The sequence below is a fragment of the Lissotriton helveticus genome, chromosome 7 (genome assembly GCF_964261635.1).
Source record: "Lissotriton helveticus chromosome 7, aLisHel1.1, whole genome shotgun sequence".
In the NCBI taxonomy this organism is placed as follows: Eukaryota; Metazoa; Chordata; class Amphibia; order Caudata; family Salamandridae; genus Lissotriton; species Lissotriton helveticus.
The window spans coordinates 1,110,883,283-1,110,899,865 of record NC_136068.1 but is presented as its reverse complement, the minus strand read 5'-3'; positions in this window follow the sequence as shown (position 1 = coordinate 1,110,899,865).

The following is a 16,583-nucleotide window of genomic DNA, read 5'->3' as shown; positions in this document are numbered from 1 at the left end:
GATACGTATTTGAAGAAATGTGTGTATATCTGGGCGAAGATGTGAAGACAAATGATCCCAAATACACAATGAACGAACTATGGCGTACACGCTTTAAGTTCTATGAAGGTATGATTATAGGTGCAGATGTTGAGAAAGCGATAGAGTTATTGCTCTCTTATAGGAGTAAGGGAAACGTCTCTAGATCATGGCACGAAGACGATGCAGCAGGTGGGAAAAGAGCGAGACAGTACCCCATGAGAGAGGTTCCTCCGGTTTGGAGGGAAGGTGATGCGAATGCGAATCCACCAATTCTGCCTCATTTCCAGCGTGTATGGGTACATGTCCCATGGAAAAGATCCGATGTCTTAGCACTCAAGCAGACACTGCCTGATCCTCGTAAAAACCCGACTGGGTATTTATTATAAGGAGTTATCACAAACTGCAAGCTCATGTATAATGAATTTAGCGGATATCGACATGTTGTTTGGGAACGTTGTTCCACATCCTCTATGGAGCAAAATACGTCATACGAACCATGACCAAGAACTAGGTGACTCATGGGCGAACATTGCCGCTATAGATGCTAGACAAATTGGTGGTTCTAAACCTGAGCCGTTAATAGCTGAACTTCCCGGTAGAATTATCGCGTACATGAAGACGATAATGCCTGAAGTATGCGTAAACTGGGACAAGCTATCTGCGTGCAAGCAGAAGAAAGATGAGAATGTGTCTGACTTTTTCACAAGATTTGAGGAGACTTTCACCGATCATAGTGGTCAGGATATGGCTACCGAGGGTGGTCAAAGATTGTTTGTAGACAAATTCGTACATAATTTAATCCCTGAACTGTGTAATAAACTGAAAGATTCAGAGAGTGCTTGGGCTGTCTCTACGTCAGCGCAAATTTTAGCTACAGCCCAGTACTATGAAAATAGGCGCAAAGACGAGCTAGATAAAGTCGACAAAAAGACAAAAGATTTAAAAACTAAAGTTCTTCTCCAGCAAGCCTATCCGCCTCGTACGACTAGTCAGCCCAATTACCAACAACAACAGCAGTATTCGAGAAACGCGCAAGGAAACGAGTTTACGCATCAGCGTATTGCTTATGGCCCGATTCAATGTGCGTATTGCAAAGAAGAGGGTCATTTTAAAGGTAATTGTCCGGCTCTTGTGCGACGTTTGAGCGGTGCTTCAGGTGTAAGGGGACGAGGTATTCAACATGCCCCTAGAGGTAGGGGCCGTGGAAATTTCACCCAGAATACAACTTCTTTTCCGCCTCAGAATTCGATGAACAGCTTTGACCAACAGAATAATGCGTCGTCCAGGTCAGCTCAGTACTATGCTAACGACTATTACACCGAACACGAAAATGAGGGTAACGATTGCTAGGACAGCCATGGACAAAGAAAGGGAGTTGTTTCAGTTCCAGTAGATCAGAATGGACCTTATGTCAAGGTAATTACCTCAGGAGTGTCAGAGCCATTTCTGCTGGATACTGGTGCTACAAAAAGTTCTATCATGCACTCGAAACTTCCTGGCGCACCTTTGTCCAGCGAAATGAATGTTTCAGTAGGTTTCTCTGGCGCCCCTGTTAGAAACCCGATCTCCAGTCCTATATCTCTTTCTATTGGCCCGTGCGAATTAGAAGCACCCCTCATTCTTACAACAGGTTGCGGCGAACAATTGTTAGGTTTGGATTTGCTAAAAAGGTTATATGCGACTTTGTACTGTTCCCCCTTGGGAGTACAACTTACTTTAGGTAAGAAAGTCATTTCTCCAATGTATTTGTCAAAGGACAATATTCCGACTGAATTGTCATCACTTCCTGATATACTTTGGGCTAATGGCTCAAATGATGTAGGTCGTTTGAAGATAGCACCGTATGTCATAACATTGAAAGCCAACGTTAGGTTGCCACGTATTCCCCAATACAAAATATCTAGCGAATGCGAAAATGCATTATTGACGATTGTTTATGACCTGATTGATAAAGACGTCATCGAAGAAACAACAGGAAATGTTTGTAACAGTCCAGTTCTGCCCGTCTTAAAGCGTACTGACCCTTTACAACAGCCTGTGTACAGGTTCGTGATCGACCTCAGAGAAGTGAACAAGATAGTTATCCCACAGTTTCCAGTTGTCCCCGACATTACTGCTTTATTGACGATGGTTCCAGCTTCAGCAAATTGGTTCTCGGTGATCGACCTGAAGAACGCTTTCTTCAGCATCCCGATTGCCGAGGAGAGTAGAGATATTTTTGGATTCAATTTAGGAGGACGAAGCTTCCGCTTCAAGTGCGCTCCTCAAGGCTACTGCGAAAGCCCATCAATATTCAGTCAGGCCCTGAAAACACAACTAGATACGATTATTCTACCGAATGGTTCAACTCTGATTCAGTACGTAGACGATCTGCTGATCGCTGCAGACACTGAGGAGATTTGCAAGAAAGCTACGTTATCAATATTACGTAACTTGTGTGACATGAAGCACAAAGTCTCTCTTTCCAAACTGCAATTTTTCCGGCAAGAAGTAACCTACTTAGGTCACATCTTGTCGAAGGAGGGAAGGAGACTGACACCAGAAAGAATACAGGCAATTGCAGAACTGAGTGCCCCAAGGACACAGAGAGAGGTTCGAGCCTTCTTGGGCATTACATCATACTGTAGACAATGGATACCGAATTTCTCACTACTAGCTAAACCTTTGCTGGCACTACTCTGTAAAGACACGCCAAATCCTATGCCTTGGTCTGAAGATTGCCAGACGAGTTTCCACGAGTTGCGTGATGCATTATGTTCGGCTCCTGTGTTGGGAAACCCCAACTACAGTAAGCCTTTTACATTATATGTCCATGAGAAGGAAGGTTGTGCATTATCAGTTTTAACACAACATTTTGGGGACAGACAGCGCCCATGCGCGTATTTTTCGGCAACTCTAGACCCTGTGGCTAAAGCCCTACCAAGTTGTCTGAGGGCTACCGCCGCAGCAGCTGTCTGCATCCGAAAATCCGCTGGGTTAGTCATGAACAATACTCTGATCGTTATGGTTCCACATGCAGTAGACATTTCACTAAACAGGACGAAGACACAACACCTTACTAGCGCTCGACTATCCAGTTACGAACTTACACTGCTAGCAAGTCACATCCACATAAAGAGGTGCGATGCACTAAATCCCGCAACGTTACTACCCATTCCGACAGAAACAGACAAGATTGATAACCATGACTGCTGTTTTAGGACAGAAGAAGAGACAAAAGGGAGAGTAGACTTACAGGACACTCCCCTTCCTGAATGCAACGATACTTTATGGGTTGATGGTTCATGTTTCAAGCTGCCGAATGGTGATACGACTGCAGCATATGCCGTAACGACATTACACACCATTATAGAGACCGCGCGCATTTCCCATAATTCTGCACAAGCTGCAGAGCTAATTGCGCTTACCAGAGCATGTGTGTTAGCGAAAGGAAAGCGAGTGAATGTGTACACTGACAGCCAATACGCCTTTGGTGTGGCTCACAGTTTTGGGAGATTGTGGCGTGAACGTGGGTTTCTTACGTCACATGGTGCAAAGATACAACATGGTCAGTTAGTTAACGAACTCCTCGAGTCACTGACCTTGCCACTACAAGTTGCAATTGTAAAATGCAGTGTACACAAAAAGATTCAGGATGATGTTGGCCACGGGAATGCATTTGCAGACCAGGTTGCGAAAGAGACTGCAAGGAACACAATGAGTCGGATGTATGTTGTAGGTCCCGCTAGATGGATTACTGATGTGGGAATGTGTGAGGACACCATCGAAAGCGTGAAATCTATACAAGCCGAGGCAACTGAGAAAGAGGTGAATGAATGGAGAGAAAGTAAGGGTAGGTTAGATGCGAATGGTTGTTGGATCGAATTGTCAGAACACCAGCGATGGCTATTTCCTAACGCCTATGTACTTGCAGTAGTAACAATGGCTCATGGATTTGCGCACATCAGTTCGAAAGGAATATGTAAAGTATTGGCCCCAGTATGGCAAAATAGCAATATCCCGAAATATGCAGAGAATGTGGTCAGAAACTGTATGGTGTGTTTGAAGTACAATCCCGGTAGGGGAACCCCAACTCCAGCTGGTCATTTTGCACCTCCAACATATCCGTTCGAGGTTTTGCAGCTCGATTTCATTCACATGGAAAGATGCAACAATCTGAAGTATGTGCTCGTTGTTGTTTGCGCTTTCTCCAGGTGGGTGGAAGCATACCCCCTTAAGGACAATACTGCCTTGTCAACTGCCAAAGCCCTTGTCAAAGAGTTCTTCCCGAGATTCGGCATGCCTAGAATCGTCTGGAGTGATAATGGAAGTGAATTCGTAGGACGCGTGATGAAGAGAGTGTGTGAGTGTTTAGGCATACAACAAAAGTTCCACTCTGCGAATCACCCCCAATCAGCTGGATTAGTAGAGTGCTACAATGGCACTTTAAAGCTCAAATTAGCCAAGATCCAAGCCTGTACAGGTCTTAAATGGCCTGACGCCTTGCCCTAGCACTCTTGTCAACCAGAATGACCGTCCATTCCAGGTTAGGACTTAGCCCCCATGAGATAGTGTTTGGCCGCCCAGCCAACGTCTGGGGCGTGCCAAGGCCAAAGAAACTCAGCGAAATAGAGCACCCCGTACTGCTTGACTATTTGTGCGAATTAACAACTAAATTGCGTGTTTTACACCAACAGGTTCACAGTTCCTCTCCGCCAGCCTCTGACGATCCAGGTCACTCCATCGAACCCGGCACGTGGGTCTTGGTGCGGAATTTCCAGCGCACAAACAACGGACAGCCGAGGTGGACCGGACCGTACCTGGTACTTCTTTCCACGAGATCAGCCGTTCGGGTGGAAGGCAAAAAGAACTGGGTGCACGGGACCCATTGTAAACGGGTCCCTCTGCCCCTTCCATACGACCGGTGGGTCAACGAAGGAATTGCCGACTCCGAGACAGAATCCATACCTCTCTTCATCCCTTTCAGCGATGCACGTTTAAAAGAAACTAGTACCGAAAAGGAGAGTGATCATATCTTACAAGGACTTGTGCCACCGTCAATGCAGTTGGACACTACCGAACCTGAGACATTGTTTGAAGACCACACCGTACCTGGGAAACAACAATATAATCTAAGGTCAAGACAAAGAGACTAATAAAATAAAAAGCAAATTAATGTGATTTCCCTTCCCCCAAGAACTATTTTTGATTTTTTCAGCTCTCTCACTCTCAGGAAACTTGCTCATTTTTGATTTTCGAACCGCCATCCGGTTCTGCTGCTAGGGTCGCGGTTGAAGTCTGGGGAGTGCAACTGGGGACGTCTAGGTCAACGGTTCTGGTTGGTCCAAGGGAGTTACCCCGGACTGAACAGAGCGCACTCCCTGGCAGAACCAACCTACCACCGCGGGCAGCAACTAGAGGATGGAGTTTCCTAGGGTAAAGAGACCTACCAGACTCACGAACTTTGAAAGACAATTATGCCCTGTACTGGCCAAAAGAAGGTTTTTGATAACGTGTATTTTAATGTTGTGTAGCATAACGATGTTTTTGACTGGTTATACTCTATTCGTATTCCAAGTTACTTTTTCAAATGACACCCGGCCACCGCCTCCTCCTACTATCTCTCCACACTACTTTCACCCTCTACCTGAACACGAGTCTGCCAGAAGACTCGAATTTGTAAATAACTCATTCATTCAACTTCTACACCAACACCAGTCCATAATGAACACATCGAACTGTTGGGTATGCGGACTCATGCCGCACACGACTGATAAGGGTATCCCATACTTCATCCTGCCATTCAGTTATTATGGTTCTCTGTGGGCTTTCCAGACCATGTTCCTATTCGCCCTAGAACCATACCCGACCCGTTCTACTGAAAGTGATTCCAGTAACAAGGCACTAACAGCAGGGATAAGAAATATGAGTAGAGAGTTCGACACCTATCTTACGATTCCCAAAGATGAACTCACTCCGTACACTCGTTGGAACGTAACTAAATATGGGGTTTACCTGAGTAGGAGCCAGACAGCAAAGAAATCCCGCCCAGTTTGGATAGTACCCAACCGAGGTCACTTATGTCTACAAGGTATCGGCAGGGATCCCAAAGCACAATTAGGGAAGAGTGTATGCACGGAAACCTATGTGTTCGCTTCCCGAACTTCCCCTATACTATTAGCAGCCAAAGGCACGTATTTCGTCTGCCATGACCAAGCCTACACCTGGTTGCCCCCTGACTTCTCAGGTATATGTTTTATCTCATTTCTGCTGCCTCCCACCTACACGGCCAGAGCAGATTACCATCGGACAAGGACAGCTAGAGGGGTCGTGAGTAAAGACGACACCGCGGGTCAGGAATTCGCTGACTTCGCAAAGGGTTTTCTGCCATTTTGGGGGCCTATGGTGAACAGCAGGAATATTCGCCAGTTATCGAGGATAGTTGAATCTGCCGTGATCACAACGGCCGGAGCCCTTGGCAATTTGACGACCGAACTTCAGTCGGATCGACTTATGACCCTTCAGAACCGAATTGCCCTAGATATCATACTCGCCGATCGTGGTGGTGTGTGTAGAGTGATCCAATCCAGTTGTTGCATTTTCATCCCTGATAACGCACCGACAGTGTACCAGGCCATCTCTAAGCTACACGAGATATCTGGTTCCCTTCACGTAGAAAAAGGGGACTGGTCCTTACTAGGGTGGTTCTGGGAACTGATCGCTACCTGGGGATGGAAAACACTGATCTTCATTGGGATGATCTTAGCACTTCTGTTTATGTTCTGCCTGTGTGTACAATGCGCTCCTGCACTATGTGGCCTCTGTGCTACCTCATGTGTACGGAAGCCTGTGTCAAGGGAGGAACTGAGCAACAGAATGATGCTACAGCAGCATCTCCACGAATTCCTTCATACAGACTTAGACTCGGATTAACATGAATTATTGCCTTATATGAGGGCAAAAGGAGGGTCTGTGGTTCTGAAATTCTGGACCCTACTGTTGTCCCGGTATCGAGGTCCGATACCCATGTCCCGAAACATCAACGTACCATGACGAATTTGGTGTCGACGAACCGATAATGATTAGGACATCATTCCTATGCATTTGCGTCATGATCGAGACATGCTAACACCCCTGAATCGTAGTTTCCGTCCCGACCCCTCAGACTCCATTTTGTAAACGGTATCCATCTTGTGTCTTGCCCTCATGATAAGTCAATTAAAGGTCGAGCTTGATCTAAAAGGACACGTCCACCTTCCCTGACTCCCCCCTGACCTGTCCCAACTGACTCCCTTGCCTCCAGCCAAACCTGTTTGGGCAGCTCCTCGCCCAGTGGCCAAACACGATAGCATCAATGCACAACATACCACAAACCATTCACCGCGTACAGATCATGTTTTCTACACACATACACACCTGTCCACGCTCCCTGTTTATGGCCAGTTTTATGACTAGGAGGTGCCTTCTTTTATTGGGGCTTCACCGATATCTGATGGGAGTTCCGGGCCTGGCTAGGTAATCTATCACGACTTGGACATCTAAAATACAGGCTTGCCTACATGACTTTGCTCTTTTGTATTATTGTCGAAATATGTGTATAGCCATATCATAAACTCAAGAATTCTTGCTTGCAGCTATTATTTCTGTATATAAGGAGAAGGCTGGTTCTGTAAAAACGAACAGTCTCCTGAGAACACATGACCCGTGCTTGTCGTGCTTCTAGGACTTCTGTTACTTGGTAGCTGCCAATAAAATTCGATCTTTGACTGCGACTAGAAGACTCCGTGTTTCTGTGGTCCGGAACAGGGAGAACTCAGAGGTCTTCGGGTGTTATCCCCTGGCACCAAACGGGTTCCTAAAAACCCGTTACCTCAAGTCTACATTTAAAAAGCAAATTAATCCTAAAAGTGGTTTGAGGCCTTCTCTGCAAAGTGTGCAGTTTCTCTAGGAAAAATAAAGATTCAGTTATTTGTTCACATTAAAAGCTCCATTTCATTAATTCATTTAAATCTATATAATTAATGTCACTCGTATAAGAATTCACATTGCACATGAAAACCAAAACCTCTTTAACATTATTTCTCTGATATCCCTCATGCAGAAATAATTTGTGGCCTACAGAAACCATTTGGCATTTTCTTGCTCGTTTCTCGTTTTCTCCCATGTTAATATTTCCTCTGTTAATCTCACAACTTTTGTTAATGATTTCACACTATAGGAGATTTAATTGGAGCAGATTTTATATCCGAAAATCCTGCTCCATCAGAGGTAAGGAAACATCACCTAAAACTGGGGTAAATGTGTGTGTGCGAAAAAAGTTCTCCGTGGACATAAAACACGCACTTGCTCAAACACGATGTTATTTGAACCGGCTTATTTGTGCACTTTATACAGTTTTGCATGCAGACATGCCTCCTCATAGTCGTAATTGGCAACAAACTGCGAGCTGTCAAAGTCTTGGTAAAGTTTTATCACAGTTTGGAAGAATGGGGCCCAGCGTTGTGACCTGCAGGTTGCACATACATTTTTAAGAGGAAGGAGGGAGCGAATCCACCAGAGTGTGCCAGGCCTCCCCCCAACCACTGCTAGTCATTGTGAAGCGGAGATAGTGCGCGCGCTCCCCTTCGCCAGCTGTGTTGTCATCCCGATAACGAGGAAAGAACAAAGGCAGGAGCAGTTGGCAGGTCTGGCGCGCGGTGCCCGCTCCTTCAACAAAGGGAAATGACAGCATGCCTGCGTGCGCCGCATGCAGAATCTCTGCGCTTTGTTTGCGTCCTTTCCAACAATTGTCCTAAACAATACAGAAATGAGTTGACTGGAAGGCGCCAGGGCCAGTGAGAAATCCCAAACTTCCAGGGCCTGTGAAATAATGCAGCTGATGCTGGCCCTGAGATAGATGCATTGTGCTAACAAGAGAAAGAGTGAAAGGGGAGAGGCTGTACTGCTCTTGTGGCTACTGAAATTATTCTTAACGCATTCATTTGGGATTTAGGGATTTTGTCGCTTCTAGAATGATTCTACAGTGACTTCTTTTAGAAATTGTTGTCATCAAGACAGAAATAGAAGCAGTGCAGTCATTGTTTTGCCCTGCTTCAAAGTATGGGCTGCACAGCGTCTGCGAAAACTGCGAGGGAAACCTGCAGTGATACTTTGCTCGTATGTGGGGGAAGCTTGCAATGCTCCTTTTTATGGGGCATCTATCCTGTGAGGTAAAACAATCTTGCACAACTGCTTCTCGTTATATGTGTCTATCCTTTGTGCTCGCCAAACTAGAGAAATGAATGAAATGAAAATAAATTTATAACGCGCAGAACTTAGCCCAATGGGCATCAAGGCGCCTAACATAATATATTGCATAACCATACATTGATTAATAATAGGCTTTCTCAAAATACCAGGTCTTGAGAGCTCTCTTAAAGAGGGGCAGGGATGAAAGGGCCTTGAGCTCGCAAGGAAGAGCGTTCCATAGTCGAGGGGCCACTGATGCAAAGGCTCTACCTCCCCATCTTGTCTTTTTTGTGCGGGGGATAACCAGGAGATTCAGTTGAGATGATCTGAGACATCTGCTGGGTATATAATTGGAAAGCAGAGATCCCAGTCCATCGGTCAGTCCTGCTGTAAGGGCCTTATGGACTAGGCAAGTAATTTTAAAAGAAATGCGTTGCTCAATGGGTAACCAATGAAGATTCTTCCTGGCTAACGTGGCGGAGGCGGAGCAAGGGAGGTCCAGAACAAATCTCGCTGCTGCATTCTGTGTTACTTGCAGGCGATGTACCAGTCCCTTGTTAATCTCAGTGTATAGCGCATTGCAATAATCTAATCGAGATCCAACCAATGCCACCACTGTTTGTTTTCTTGCCTGCGGGGATAAGTAGTGGGCAATTCTGCGTAGGATTTTTAGAACTCCCCAGCAGGTAGCAACAGTTCTATTGATCTGGAGGCTCATGGCCAGCTCGATGTCAAAGACGACCCCCAGGTTTCTAGCCGACTGTGAGGGGGTCGGGCAGGTTCCCAGTGATGCCGGCCACCATTCACTCGACCAGGTGTCCCTGTCCTTTCCGAATATCAGCACCTCGGTCTTATCGCCATTCAGCTTCAAGGAATTGACCGTCATCCAATCGGCAACTGATTACATGCAACTCCTGAAGCTGAACGCTGTGATGCTGACAGACCGTGACAGGGACACCATGATCTGAGTGTCATCTGCATACGACACTACCTCCATCCCCAAAGATCTTACTAGTCTAGCAAGTGGGGCCACATATATGTTGAATAGTGTCGGACTTAAAGCCGACCCTTGTGGCACCCCACATTGCAACGACTTTACAGGGGAGAGGTATTTGCCCATTTGGACCCTCTGCTCCCTAAGCTCCAAGAAGGAGGATAGAAGGTTAAGGGCGGGCCCCTCCACCCCCAGCTCCCTCAGTCGAGATGTTAAGACTGAGGGAGAAAGGGTGTCGAATGCAGCGGTCAGATCCAATAAGACCAACATCGTGGTTTGTCCTTTGTCTACCTTCATCCTGATGTTGTTGGTCACAACAGTGAGTGCAGACTCAGTGCTGTGTAGTTTCCTGAACCCATGTTGAGTCTGATCAAGGAATCCAGAGGAGTCAAGGAAGGTAGACAGATGATGGTTCAGGTGTATCTCGAGCATTTTGGCTGGAGCAGGTAGTAGAGTAATCGGTCTAAAGTTTTTTAGCACCACAGGAACCAAGGAGGGTTTCTTAAGTAATGGCCTAACAATGGCCCTCTTCCAGGCCGAGGGGAATACCCCGTGCTCTAAAGCACTATTCATGACCTCCAGGATATGGGGAAGGAAGGTGTCCCTGCATTCCTTCAGAGTCTTAAGCGGACATGGATCTAAGGGAGAGGAGGACTTCGTCTTATTCAACAGGAGGTTAAGATTTTCAAGAGTGACAGGAGGGAAATTGGTAAGGGTCTTATCAGGATCCTTTGACCATGTTTCTAAAATAGACAAATCAGTGGCTATATGTGTTCCCAGGAGCTTCCTCTGTTCTTCCAATTGCTTGGAGATGTCTACAATTTTCGTATAGAAGAAGCTTGAGATGTTGTCACAAAGCTCCTGGGAGCCTATTATAGAATCAGGTGCCTGCAATGAACAGAGGGAATCTACGATTTTGAAGAGTTCCCTAGATGATGTCAAGGATGTGGTAATGTTGGAGAAGTGGTCTTGTTTGGTTTTAATGACTGAGGCCTTATATATCTTTAGTGTACTTTTGTACAGCTCTCTATCCTTAATGTCCCATGTCCTCCTCCACTTTCTTTCCTGTCTTCTACATCCTTGACTCATCAACCTAAGTTGCTCTCCAAACCACGGGGCAGAAGGTTTACGCCTCGCAGCATACCTAGGGGTGGCAGGAGATAAGATATCCACTGCCCCAGAGATGCAGTTGGCTAGTTCCGAAGCAGCCTTCTCTGGTTCTGGCGTCAGGGAAAGGGTTCCAAAAAACGGGGCAAGGGAGTCATTGGAAATATTTTTGTAATTTCGCCTACATTCTCTTGTAGAATGCTCTTTCATAGAGAGCTCTGTACTAGAGGTGGTAAGTACAATAGGTACTGCTAGATGGTCAGTCCACACTAGCTGTTCCGGTGGGCCTGTCATAATCCTGGCGTCATTAGAGAAAATTGCGTCCAGAGTGTGGCCTGCTCTATGTGTGGGTTCCTTGACCAACTGTGTGAAACCGCAGGCATCTAGAGGATCAATCAGAGATATAGTATCTTTAGAAGTGATGTCCTCTAGATGAAAGTTAAGGTCCCCTAGAATGGTGAAATGCGGTTTGCCTGCATAAGGTTCTAATAGTCTAAACAGGTCATTGCTGAACTGTGATCTCAGCTCAGGGGGCCTATACATCAGAATCCCTGAAAATGACGAGGATGGTGATGATGAAATGCAGAAGTGAAGGGCTTCAAAGGGGTCTGATAGTTTTGACAAAGCATTAGTTCTACAGGTGATATGAGACCGATGTAGGATAGCTAGGCTGCCACCTCTACGCTTACCTCTGTCTAATCTCTGTAAAGCATAGTTCTCTGGGATGGCTAGGAGGAGATCATGTCCTGATGTGTCTGTGGCCCAAGTCTCTGTAATAAACACCCATGCTGGATTCCTAGCTATCACGAAGTCGTGAAAATAGATGTTATTTTTGATGATGGAACGTGCGTTGATTAAATAGCCTTTCTCAACAGTGGCCTTATTACGCAGTTGGCGAGTAGACTGGGCATTGTTATTAAAATCGTGGGTTGTGGATAAGTTAGACCTACATATACAAATGTGGGGAGCGCAGATTCTACGCCCCACTCCCTAGTGCACTGCATAATTGGATGAACTATCCACAAATTTTCTAACGTTCCACATTTCTCCAAGTTAATCCAATGATAGAAAGTCTTTTCAAAGTTTTTTTCTCATTTTCGCCACATCCATAACAAAATGTATTTTGGAGGCTTTTCATATTTGCGTGTGTCCATCCGGACTTCTTCATAAATATGATCCAAACGACAACAGGTAGTTCAAAGCAGCATCTCTTTATTTCAAACCCAATGCATTTCGGGCTGTAGCATCAGCCCTTCGTCGGGGGTCACTATAAAATTAATTGCAAAAACATTCATCATTGCCAAATAAATAACGTTTTCCACAGCATACACAAGAATCTGTACTTTCACTTTAAAGAATTCCCTTTTGTGTTCAAAAGTCTAATATACTAAAATAGTGACTCATCATCATGAATCCACCCAGCAAGCTCGACAATATCACATAAAATAAAATAAACAAATATTACCCCATGTCCCCATTAGTTTTGTGCTAAAGCCCTCTATTTAAACGGAGCATACTTCAAATTCATCTTGCGCTTTCTGCTGAATGCCATTTTTCTCCATATTCTAGTAATTAGTTTGTGTTAAACTCCGAGCACAAAGCAGTTCAAGCCCTCTTTACACTTTCCCATTTCCCATACGGCCCCTCCCTTTCAGTACATGCGAAAGCTCCCCATTCTAATATCATCTATATGAGCCGTATTTCTCATTGCAACGCTTTCAGCAACCAAAAAATTCTCGTGTGTTTGGCCATGTATCCAAACTCCATTATGAATCTACATGCTCCACCCCTCATTAACAAACCACCTGATCACCTGAAACTACTTATGCTTCCTAGTGAACTACGTGACCCAGCCTGCATTTGCTTGTGGAAAGAAACAACCATCATCAGTGTAAAAACATCGTTAGTGTGAAAAACATCATTATAATTTTTTCAATGCGATGTCTGTAATGTATTATTCTTTTTTGTTCTTGCTCTAAGAACATGAATTATTAAGAACGTAATTGCTGCCATGAACTTTGCGTTTTCCCAGATGTGGAATATTCCGTTTTTCTCACTCATTATTCAATTTTATCCCGGGTGCAAAACCAACATTTTGGGCTATTATATTTGTATCATGAAAGGGGTGGTATGCACACCATATTTTCTTTGGGGGTTAGTCTTATAATCAACCTTATTTAGCGTATTGCGTGCAAACCAGGGATGTGCAAGCCCTAGCATTGTAATTAATACGAATGTGGGGAGCGCAGATTCTACGATCCACTCCCTAGTGCACTGCATAATTGGATGAACTATCCACAAATTTTCTAACGTTCCACATTTCTCCAAGTTAATCCAATGATTGAAAGTCTTTTCAAAGTTTTTTTCTCATTTTCGCCACATCCATAACAAAATGTATTTTGGAGGCTTTTCATATTTGCGTGTGTCCATCCGGACTTCTTCATAAATATGATCCAAACGACAACAGGTAGTTCAAAGCAGCATCTCTTTATTTCAAACCCAATGCATTTCGGGCTGTAGCATCAGCCCTTCGTCGGGGGTCACTATAACGATGTTGCAATTAATTTTATAGTTTTAACATTGAACATTTTGTTATGGATGTGGCGAAAATGAGAAAAAAACTTTGAAAAGACTTTCTATCATTTGATTAACTTGGAGAAATGTGGAACGTTAGAAAATTTGTGGATAGTTCATCCAATTATGCAGTGCACTAGGGAGTGGAGCGTAGAATCTGCGCTCCCCACATTTGTATTAATTACAATGCTAGGGCTTGCACATCCCTGGTTTGCACGCAATACGCTAAATAAGGTTGATTATAAGACTAACCCCCAAAGAAAATATGGTGTGCATACCACCCCTTTCATGATACAAATATAATAGCCCAAAATGTTGGTTTTGCACCCGGGATAAAATTGAATAATGAGTGAGAAAAACGGAATATTCCACATCTGGGAAAACGCAAAGTTCATGGCAGCAATTACGTTCTTAATAATTCATGTTCTTAGAGCAAGAACAAAAAAGAATAATACATTACAGACATCGCATTGAAAAAATTATAATGATGTTTTTCACACTAACGATGTTTTTACACTGACGATGGTTGTTTCTTTCCACAAGCAAATGCAGGCTGGGTCACGTAGTTCACTAGGAAGCATAAGTAGTTTCAGGTGATCAGGTGGTTTGTTAATGAGGGGTGGAGCATGTAGATTCATAATGGAGTTTGGATACTTGGCCAAACACACGAGAATTTTTTGGTTGCTGAAAGCGTTTGCCGAGCGACCATATGAAAAAGAGCAAGCAGGTAAAGCGTCAAGTTGAATTATTTTGAATGCAGATGCACGTGTGCAATGAGAAATACGGCTCATATAGATGATATTAGAATGGGGAGCTTTCGCATGTACTGAAAGGGAGGGGCCGTATGGGAAATGGGAAAGTGTAAAGAGGGCTTGAACTGCTTTGTGCTCGGAGTTTAACACAAACTAATTACTAGAATATGGAGAAAAATGGCATTCAGCAGAAAGCGCAAGATGAATTTGAAGTATGCTCCGTTTAAATAGAGGGCTTTAGCACAAAACTACTGGGGACATGGGGTAATATTTGTTTATTTTATTTTATGTGATATTGTCGAGCTTGCTGGGTGGATTCATGATGATGAGTCACTATTTTAGTATATTAGACTTTTGAACACAAAAGGGAATTCTTTAAAGTGAAAGTACAGATTCTTGTGTATGCTGTGGAAAACGTTATTTATTTGGCAATGATGAATGTTTTTGCAATTAATTTTATAGTGACCCCCGACGAAGGGCTGATGCTACAGCCCGAAATGCATTGGGTTTGAAATAAAGAGATGCTGCTTTGAACTACCTGTTGTCGTTTGGATCATATTTATGAAGAAGTCCGGATGGACACACGCAAATATGAAAAGCCTCCAAAATACATTTTGTTATGGATGTGGCGAAAATGAGAAAAAAACTTTGAAAAGACTTTCTATCATTGGATTAACTTGGAGAAATGTGGAACGTTAGAAAATTTGTGGATAGTTCATCCAATTATGCAGTGCACTAGGGAGTGGAGCGTAGAATCTGCGCTCCCCACATTTGTATTAATTACAATGCTAGGGCTTGCACATCCCTGGTTTGCACGCAATACGCTAAATAAGGTTGATTATAAGACTAACCCCCAAAGAAAATATGGTGTGCATACCACCCCTTTCATGAGACCTACATATACCACATGAATATCCTTCTAGTAGAGCTTCCGGAGTATGCCTATGATGACAGGAGTGCGAGCTGGGTTTCATAGCAAGCAAATCTTTGATGGTATATGAATGAGTTACCTTGGTGGAGAACTCTGGATTCCCCTTACTCAACCCGTACTGCAGCACGTCCTCAGCGCGGACGGGCGCAGACGGGCTGGACCCTGGCTTGACTCCGGCGCGAATGCGGCGCGCCCGCTGAACGCGTCCGCTGCGCGGGGCCATGGCCAGATGGTTTTATACAGGTGACTCACCCAAGATAGCCGCCGTAATCACTTCCACCCGAGTCCCAGTAATCCCAGCCCTAAAATCGGCCGGAAACTCTGGGGGGAGGCAGCGTCAGCTAGGTAGGTAAGTGTAAAGTGCAAATGCAATTTTTAAAATTAAATCAACACCCTTCAATCGGTGAGATTAAAGCGTCGCAATTTAAAAATGGCGCGCTGGAGATGGGGGGGGAGCGGACACACAGGGCAAGTGCTGGCAGTACAATGATAGTTTCAGGTTAAAAAACGAGCGCCCGGCTCAAGCCTCAGGCGAGTTATGCAGTGTTCGAGAGATGAGCCCCTGCCTTGGTTTTATACAGGTGACTCACCCAAGATGGCCGCCGTAATCACTTCCACCCGAGTCCTAGTAATCCCAGCCCTAAAATCGTCCGGAAACTCTGGGGGGAGGCAGCGTCAGCTAGGTAGGTAAATGTAAAGTGCAAATGCAATTTTTAAAATTAAATCAACACCCTTCAATCGGTGAGATTAAAGCGTCGCAATTTGAAAAAAGGCGCGCTGGAGATGGGGGGGAGCGGACACACAGGGCAAGTGCTGGCAGTACAATGATAGTTTCAGGTTAAAAAACGAGCGCCCGGCCCAAGCCTCAGGCGAGTTATGCAGTGTTTGAGAGATGAGCCCCTGCCTTGGTTTTATACAGGTGACTCACCCAAGATGGCCGCCGTAATCACTTCCACCCGAGTCCCAGTAATCCCAGCCCTAAAATCGGCCGGAAACT